The sequence below is a fragment of the Halyomorpha halys genome, unplaced genomic scaffold (assembly GCF_000696795.3).
Source record: "Halyomorpha halys isolate HHAL.00 unplaced genomic scaffold, Hhal_1.1 Scaffold1640.1, whole genome shotgun sequence".
NCBI lineage: Eukaryota > Metazoa > Arthropoda > Insecta > Hemiptera > Pentatomidae > Halyomorpha > Halyomorpha halys.
Genome location: NW_027114906.1, coordinates 24,177 through 33,364, shown reverse-complemented (window position 1 = coordinate 33,364; position 9,188 = coordinate 24,177). Strand labels below are relative to the sequence as shown.

Here is a 9,188-nt window from a genome sequence, read left to right as displayed (position 1 = left end):
GTAAGACTACCTTCTATGCCACAACCCCTGATGAAGACCTGAAACTCAGGTCGAAACGTCGGCGTAAAATAAATAAATATGGTTTTGTTTATTTATGTTGTTCTTTGCTGACCGCACCCCCCGACAAACTTCTCCAATCATTAATCTACCGTCAACTATCTACACTTCATAATATTATCTATAACATGACAGATATCTGAGTAGTGTCTAAAAACTGGGAAAATAACAATGTGTACACATATATATAAAATACACACACACACCACTGTGGAGTAACTAGTCTCACATCAGGGGCCTCCCAAGGTGACGGATAGGGGGATTCTCGCCAGATATGGCGGGAACCGGGGAAATAAATACCTGGGGTGGACCTAAACTAGATTCAAATCCAGGCGCGGCGGTTCCAAGAACAGGTGGCGAACTGGTCAGCGTCTGATCCACAGGCCTGTGTCAAAACCTGGCAGGAGGTATAAAATGCGAAAATTAATCTGAAGACACAAATGATCGAAGAAAATGTTAATTGTGCAACGGTGTAGGAGCACGGAAAAGCGCACAACCCAATGCACAAGTTGTGCATCATAATGAAGATCGCCCTCAGAGATCTAATGCAGTTCAACATGGAGAACAACATGAAGAGCAATGGCAAGAATTAAAGGAAGGAACCTCGCCCTAAGCCACCTAGGCCTGATGCAGTAATTGTAAAAATACCGGAGAGCCAGTCCTACTCAGATATCTTGGGAAAGGTGTGAGAAGATGTTTTATTACTCGAAGTGATAGTAGTGTCTTTTGCATACGTCGTAGTTAGTATCTTGTCGTTTGTTGGTAAGTCGTTTGTGAATATAAGGTACAGAAGTGGAGCCAGGATAGGACCTTGAGGGACACCTTCAAATATTGGTTTCATAGATGTGTTCACTAAGCTTTGTCGGACAGAAAAGAAGCAGTCATGAAGAAATTATTGTAAAATTAAATAGTAGGTGCTAGGGAGAATTGGCTTGAGTTTAAAAAGATGGCCTTTGCGCCAAAGCCTACAAACGCCAAAGTCATATCCAAAAACGATCCAGAAGCTTATAGTTTTAGTTCAAAAGCAGAAGAAATTAAGTCCGTGACCCTGTGTAGTTGTGTTGTGGAATGTAATGTGAGAAATCCAATTTGGTGGTCGGGTAATATGTTTTATCGTGAGTAATAAACATCCAGCGATGGTGAAAATGGCCTCTTAATCACAAAGGACCGGAAAATTAATAAAGGTGACCTGTTACTCCAATTGGACCGGAAGAAAGAGCAACCTCTTGCTGCACTAAAAAGCTCAATGGAGAGTGTGTTTGGCGAAGGGGCAGATGTGCGGAGGAGTTCCTTTTCGAGCTGCGAGATTTGGATGATCTCACCACCAAAGAGGAGGTTGCGGAGGCCTTAAAACCTCTCCTGGATGAAGAGTTAGTGTCCATCACAGCAGTAAAATCCATCCGTAAAGCCTATGGAGGCATGCAAACGGCGGTCATTTCACTTCCGGTTCTTAGGCTCATGAAAAGGTCCGAGTAGGACTGGTTGTTAGCCTTATACGTGAGAGACTCGGAGTTCCAAAGTATTTCCGTTGCTGAGAATAAGGACACATAGCTCGGAATTATGTTGGAAAGGATAGGACTTCCCTTTTTCGAAACTGTGTAAAGCAGGTCACAAAGCTAGTGGTTGTGACCAGAAACCTCAATGCGCATTATTTGTGGGAAATGGAGATGCTGACCATCCAGCGAAAGTAGTAAGTGACCAGCTTTCCGAACAATGATTGAGAACAATGATGCAAATCCAACAACATCGTAGATGAGGATACTCCAGTTGAATTTGAACCATTGCGAAGCTCCTCACGATCTCTTTTAGCAAACAGTACGGGAACAGCACATTGACGTCGCAATTCTTTGCGAGCCTAAAAAAAAAACCTGGGTGTTAACTTATGGGTATCCGATGTCAGTGGTAAAGCTGCTATTTGGGCCTGTAATTCCCAAGCTATTCAGGGAGTGAATACTGTATCGCTCTCCGGCTTTGTATAGGAGAAGATCTTTAGTTGTTATCATCCCAGTATCACAATCGAAGACTGCGAATTTGTTCGATCGCATTGTCTTAGAGGCTATTTGCCATAATCCAGCTATGGCTCGTTATCAGCGAGCGAGACGTCTGCCGGAGTTTTATGTACTTCAAGAAGAGTTCAAGAGAGCTAGAAGGGACCTCCGACAAGCCATTAAAGAAAGCAAACGATGGTGCTGGAGAGAACTCTGTGATAAGGTAGATCCAGACCCATGGGATAGACCTTATAAAATAGCACTTAAGAAACTAATTACAGGCATGATGCAGCTCCCCACGAGATCTAATGTTGTACACAGTATTGTCAGAACACACTGAACAGGCGAATACTATTGAATGTATAGTCAATACATACAGAACGGATTTTCCACAAATCACGCAGGAAAGGATAGAGATCCTCTGACCCTGACCCACAACATGGCAAGGCTCCAGGATTGGATGGAATTCCTTATGTAGCTCTGAAGGAGGCTCTTAGGAAACGGCCGGATCTTTTCGTCGATCTCTTCAATTCTTGCATTCGTGAAGTCTCGATTCCAAAACCTTTGAAGAGACAGCACCTCGTACTTATTCCAAAGAGTAAGGAAATACCGGAAGATCCATCATCCTATCGTCCAATTTGCTTATTGGATACTATGGGTAAGGCATTTGAGAAAATCCTTTCCCTCAGGCTACTAGAGTTCACGGAGGGAGTTAATAGCCTCTCGCTACGGATTTCGTAAAGAGCGATCCACGATAGATGCTGTTGGATTGGTAGTCGAGATGGTCCGCACAGAAATTGCTGGAGCAGGGTGGAGGAGACGTGCCAAGTCCTATCCAGCAATCGTCACTCTAGATGTTAAGAATGCTTTTTACACTACAAGATGGACCTGTATAATAGATGCCCTACGAACTATGGCAGTGCCTGCCTATCTTATGAAAGTTATCACAGACTATTTCAAAGATAGAGTTCTATTTTATCCACAGGGATGGGTATTAGGGCCTCTTCAGTGGAACGTCATGTACGACGCAATATTCAAATTGACATTGCCGGAGGGAGCCACAGTTGTGGAATTCGTAGATGACAATTGTTACAATTGTAGTGCCGGCGATTACTTGGAAGAAGTTATCCTCATCGCTAACCAGGCTGTTACTACGGTCCGAGGTTGGCTGGCTTCAGTAGGCCTACAACTTGCAGATCACAAGACCGAGATTCTTCTAGTAACGAGCAGGAAGCAAACTGAATCCATCTCTGTCACGGTGGGAAAACACGAAATTTGTTCCCAGTCTAGCTTAAAATATCTAGGAGTCATGATCGATGCACCTCTCAGCTTTAATGTTCACACGGAATATGTCAGCTCCAAGTCTGCTAAAGTAGCATTCTTATTGTCAAGCCTTATGCCAAACGTTGCAGGACCTAGAGAAAGTCGCAGAAGTCCTATTGCTACAGTTAGATACTTTAATACTTTACTAAAATAAGATACTTAATTCAAAATGTTTTAAATGAGGGGGATTGCTGAGATAAATTGTTTTATTGTGTTTATCTATCAATTTATATTCATTGAAAGATTTGTGCGGTTTACACTGGCAACACTGCTGATTGTAACCTATCTTCCCGCTACGAACTAAGTCGTTGAACCAAGCTCTTGCCCTCGTGGTGTTTTGCTATGCGCTTTTATGTAATGAGATCTTTTTATAATTATATTCAACTTTTATCGACTCTGCTAGTTTTTATTTAAACTATTTACTTCAATATTTTGGACTGTAAGGATTGGATTCGAGAGGAATTAGATGGTTTAGTGGAGACCCATAGCTCAACTCTGTATGTCAAAATAGGCCTTATAATAGGTATGTAGATCAGTCTTTTGTAATGGATTGGAAGTTTGGACCGTTTGTCCAGTAAATGTTGTAATAGTCGAGCAGTTTCCTGTCTTTTCAGTCTAGTATGAGGATTCCATGTCAGGCGTTTGTTTCGTGATCTTATATTGTAAAATGTTTTTAGAGTTCTACTACTAGGTAGTTTCTCTACATGCTATATCGAATCATTATAATCTTACTTCAAATTTGCTTGTTGTATTTTATATAAAGTTGTAAATGTCAAAAAATGAAAAAATTAGTTGACGATATGTTCTATCAATTAATCCAATAAAAGAAACCTGATAAAGCTAATCTCCTCGTCAATGAAGTGATTTCGGTGTTTATTTTCATCACGTTCACGTCATAGAGGAAAAGTATGAGGCTGGGATGTGCTTTGGTCTTGTGTTTCCTCTGCGGAAGCCTCTTCACGAATAGTGAGGTTGTAGCGACAGATGGCTCTCCAAAATTTTATAGTAAGTACTTTATTAATTAGAAAGATATACGTAATTGCAAGTTTCCAAAAGCAAAGTGGAAATTGAAATGTTCTCTTTAAATGATGTTTGATTATCATGAACGACAATGAAAAAACAATAACAGCCGATCTCAGTTTTAACTCAACGAAATTAGAAGTTTTAAATTTCATGAACTGTAGAATTAAAAAATCGAACGAATTAGCCCTCTTCTCCATACATCAACCATTATGTCGATATAGTACAAGAGCCGGTGAGAAAAAAAGGCAGTTAAACATATATAATTATAGCTCCAAATCTTTAAAACTACATAAAATAAAAAAAAAACCTAAGAGAACATAATTTAAAATAGAGTAAATTTTCTAAAATATGAGCTCTAGTAGAGGTTTTCATGTTCAATAGTTCCCATGATATAGCTTTTTAAAAAAAGTACTGCACTGAAAAATCAGAACTTAATGAATTTATTTTGAGAAACCTATATTTCAGAAACCATAAGTCTATTAGCACTAAAATTAAAGCTAGTTAAATGTACTATAAAGTGGGGTTTATGACGTTTATCTTCGTAGGAGTACTATTTTTTTTATGTCCTTAACCTTAAAAAAAACCTTGATTTTTCATTCGGAACTCTATATCTTAAAAAGTACCAACAACACTAGAAAATCTAAGAGAACATTATTTAAAGAAGAGTAAATTTGCTGAAATATTAGCCCTATAAGAGCAATTTACGTCCAATAGTTCTCGAGATATAGCTTTATAAAAAGCAAAATTTCTTAAAAATCTACTGAAAGATTAGTAGTTAATTCATTTTGAGAACTATATATCTCAGGAACTATGTGACGTACAGATGTCTATTAGCACTCAAATTAAAGCTAGTTTAATGGACTATAAAGAAGTTTATGACCTTTACCTTCGTAGGAATAGTAGTTTTCACGATATTTGCTAAAATAAATTGATTTATAGTTGTTCGGACAATAAATTTGATTTATGAAAAACTTCATTTCAGAAACCATTGGACGTACTGATGTCTGCCAGCGCTCAAATTAAAACTAGTCAAATTTACTACAAAATAGTTAATCATGTTTATCTTTGTAGGAGTAGTATTTATTTTTATGATATTTGACTAAATAAATACACAAAAAGTTAATTTTTAGTCATTCGGATAAAATGTTTTATTTTAAAAATATATATATATCCGGAACCATAATACGTACAGATATCTGAAAGCACTCAAAATAAAGGTAATTTAACTTGCTGTAAAGTTGTTTATGACACGTATCATAGTAGTAATTTTTATGAATTTTTTTATGAAGAAATGAATTTATTTGAGCAAATATCATAAAAACTGCTACTCCTACAAAAAGTAACGTCATAAACTACTTTATAGTACATTAAACTAGCCTTAATTTGAGTCCTAGTAGAGATCTGTACGTCACATAGTTCCTGAGATATAGATTTCTCAAAATAAATTCATTAACTTCTGATTTCTCATTCCTAACCTTGTTTTGATGATAACCTTGGAATGTTGATTCTCGGATCAAATTTCGTCATCATAGGATTATGGTTATGATTAGAGATCGGGTTTTTGTGCTGTATAAAAACGGAAAACGTACAAAATCCAGTAATAATGATCCACTTTATTGTTTAATTTATGACATTAATGCGTGAAAAGATTACCTAACTGTGTGTGAATCCAATTAAGCTTGCTAAATTTATTCGAATATACACAAAAAGGTTACTATGATTAAAACCTAAAATTTTCGCCTAAAGTTGAGGAGCTATGAAGAAGTTATTATGTTATTACTAGGGATAGGATTTTTATGTTTTCACATATTTTTCCCTGATCATGATATCTGCGATTCCTTACTAACTAAAGATGTTTCAAGGCATTTCTGGTCATGTGAATCGAAATAGTTTACGTCAAATGGGATTGCCCTAATCTACCGATGTATGTGACTCGTGCCGACAGGCCAAGACTGTTCGTCAACCGTTTCGCTGTTATTGGACCACGATCAAGAAGAGTTGGAGAACTGCTACACACTGATGTAAGTGGACCTGTAAAGACTGCTACAATTAATATATAATAATATTACAATAATATGAAAAACAAAAGTGAAGCTGCAGATAATCTTATGAAATTTATCAAAGAACTTTCAAACCGAATCGGGAACTCTGTCAGTCGCATTAGACATGACAATGGTGGAGAATTTAGGTCTGATATTTTAAAAAGCTTTTGTCAAAATAATGGCATAAGATTGGAATATACGGCTGCTTACCCACCTTCTATGAACGGGGTTAGTGAGAGAATAAATAAAACTTTAATGGACAAGGTCCGAGCTATGTTTGTGGACACAGGCTTGCCTAAAACACTATGGGGTGAAGCTATAAGGACAGCGCCCTTCCAGCTAAATCGTTCACCAACAGTTGCACTTGGAGGAAAAATCCCGACAGATATTTTCTCTGGAAAAGATGAAAGTAGGCTGCGGGTATTTACATCCATACCCGCAGCCTACTTAAATCACAATAAGGCTTGGACACTAAAACCTCCTCGGGCAAATAAATTAGATCCTAGAGCCAAGCCTGGCATATTTGTGGGCTATGGTGCTAACGGATATAGAATTTGGGACTCTAAAACAAACAATGTCTACGTTTCCCGAGATGTCACCTTTGACGAAAATAATTTTCGCTATGATAATAATCCCGATATAAGAATAAAAGAATTATTGGAGAGGAGACTTTGGATGAATCCTAACTATCTCAAGAAGAAAATAATGAGGGTCGAAACGTTGGAAAAGTTATAAAGAATAAAGTTGAGAGAAAAAAAGGATCAAATTTTTTTAAAATTAAGAATAAACTAAACCACTCTCAAACAAGAATATATAAAATAATTAATTTAATTTTTATGTTTCTTTGAATGATGGTTGATATCTTTTTTTTTTTATAGCCTTGATGAAGACCTGTAAATCAGGTCGAAACTTCGTTGGGCCAACAAATGGGTCAACAAATAAACAAAATATTTTTTGTTTATTTGTTGACCGTACCGCCTCCCCCCTCCCATCTTTTCCACTTATTAATCTATGGTCAACTATCTACATCTCATTTTAATTTTTAACAGCATACGGAGTTGAGCTTTGGGGCTACACTAAACCTTCGAATTCCTCTCGTATCCAATCTTTACTATCTAAAATCCTCAATGCTCCTTATTTTGTTACTAATAAAACCATCCATAAAGACCTAAATGTTCCTTATGTAACCGATCTAGCCCGAACTCGATATTATTCCTTCCATAATAAACTCCCTAACCACCCAAACCCACTCGTTTCTAACCTTGCTTCCTCTTCCATTCCTGGCAATCCTCCAAGGCGCCTGAAAAGAAGATGGCCTTATATTGTAAACTGTTTTTAGAGTTCTACTACTGGGTAGTTTCTCTACATCCTGTATCATATCATTATGTCATTATGATCAAATTTACTGGTTGTATTTTTTTATACAGTTGTAAATATCAACAAATAAATAAAAAAAAACAAATATTAACAGATGAAAAAAAAATCCGACCAGTGTTATCAGCAGAAAGAGGGTGATTGAGGAATGACAAAGATATGATTCATATCCTGTCCTTCTTTGATTGTATTGTACTTTATTATAGTATTGTATATCATTCTTTAGCAAATTGTCAATAAACAGTGATCCTTACATTGTATCCCAAACCATCCAATCCCTCATCGCCACCCTTGAAGAATAGAGCCAAAACTGGAGGATTAAAATAAATTCCACCAAATTTTATTCCTTTTGAACAGATCCGTTACTTAGGACTACATCTTGCCAAACGACTGACATGGAATCCTCACACAAGACTGAAAAGACAGGAAACTGCTCGTCAAATCCCACTATTACAGCACTTACTAGACAAGGGGTCTAAAATGCCAATTATATACAAAAGACTGATCTACATGACTGTTATAAGCCCTATCTGGATATTCGGAGTGGGGCTATGGGGCTCCACTAAACCATCGAATACCTCTCGTATCCAATCCTTACAATCCAAAATCTTTCGTAAAATCCTCAATGCTCCTTACTTTGTCACAAATAAAATCATACATAAAGACCTTAATGTTCCCTATGTAACCGATCTAGCCAGAACCAGATATCGCTTCTTCCATTATAAACTCCCTAACCACTCAAACCCCCTAGTTTCTAATCTTGCATCCTCTTCTATTCCTGACAATTCTCCGAGGCGCCTGTCATGTCAAAATTTCATTAGAGTGCTACCAGTGGGTAGTTGCTCTACACACCTGTAACACTCCATTTTAACTAAGATCATATTTACTAAATGTATTATGTAATATACAGTTGGAAATTTCAATAAATTTATTTTAAAAAAAATTTTTAAGGTACATGAGATTCAAGGAATCATGATTCTTATGGTGTAAAAAATACAAAAAAGTACCATTCCATTAATAACAACACTCACTGCCACTCTCCCCCCCATAGTATTGCCACCTCTAACCCCTCCCAACTTTTCCCTAAACGGTCATTTCAAGTCCATTAGAAGAGGAAATGAAGAAGGGACAGAAGACCATTAAGTTGACCCCAGATGAGCCGGCGACGTGAAGATAATTGATGACTGAAGTAACCTCGTTGGAACCTAACAGCTACCTCGGTGCTCTGTGTACTCTACGCACTCGTTTCTAACCTTGCTTCCTCTTCCATTCCTGGCAATCCTCCAAGGCGCCTGAAAAGAAGATGGCCTTATATTGTAAACTGTTTTTAGAGTTCTACTACTGGGTAGTTTCTCTACATCCTGTATCATATCATTATGTC

General features: G+C 37.4%; 1 long non-coding RNA gene across 1 annotated transcript in view; it reads left to right on the top strand.

Annotated features, from left to right (window-relative positions):
• The first annotated feature begins 4,216 nt into the window (after positions 1–4,216).
• The window catches only part of LOC136796905 (uncharacterized), a 6,552-nt gene continuing 1,580 nt past the window's right edge, over positions 4,217–9,188 (top strand). Inside the window, exon 1 of the long non-coding RNA XR_010844691.1 lies at positions 4,217–4,373. This is a non-coding gene — a long non-coding RNA (uncharacterized lncRNA). The remainder of the gene's footprint in view (positions 4,374–9,188) is intronic.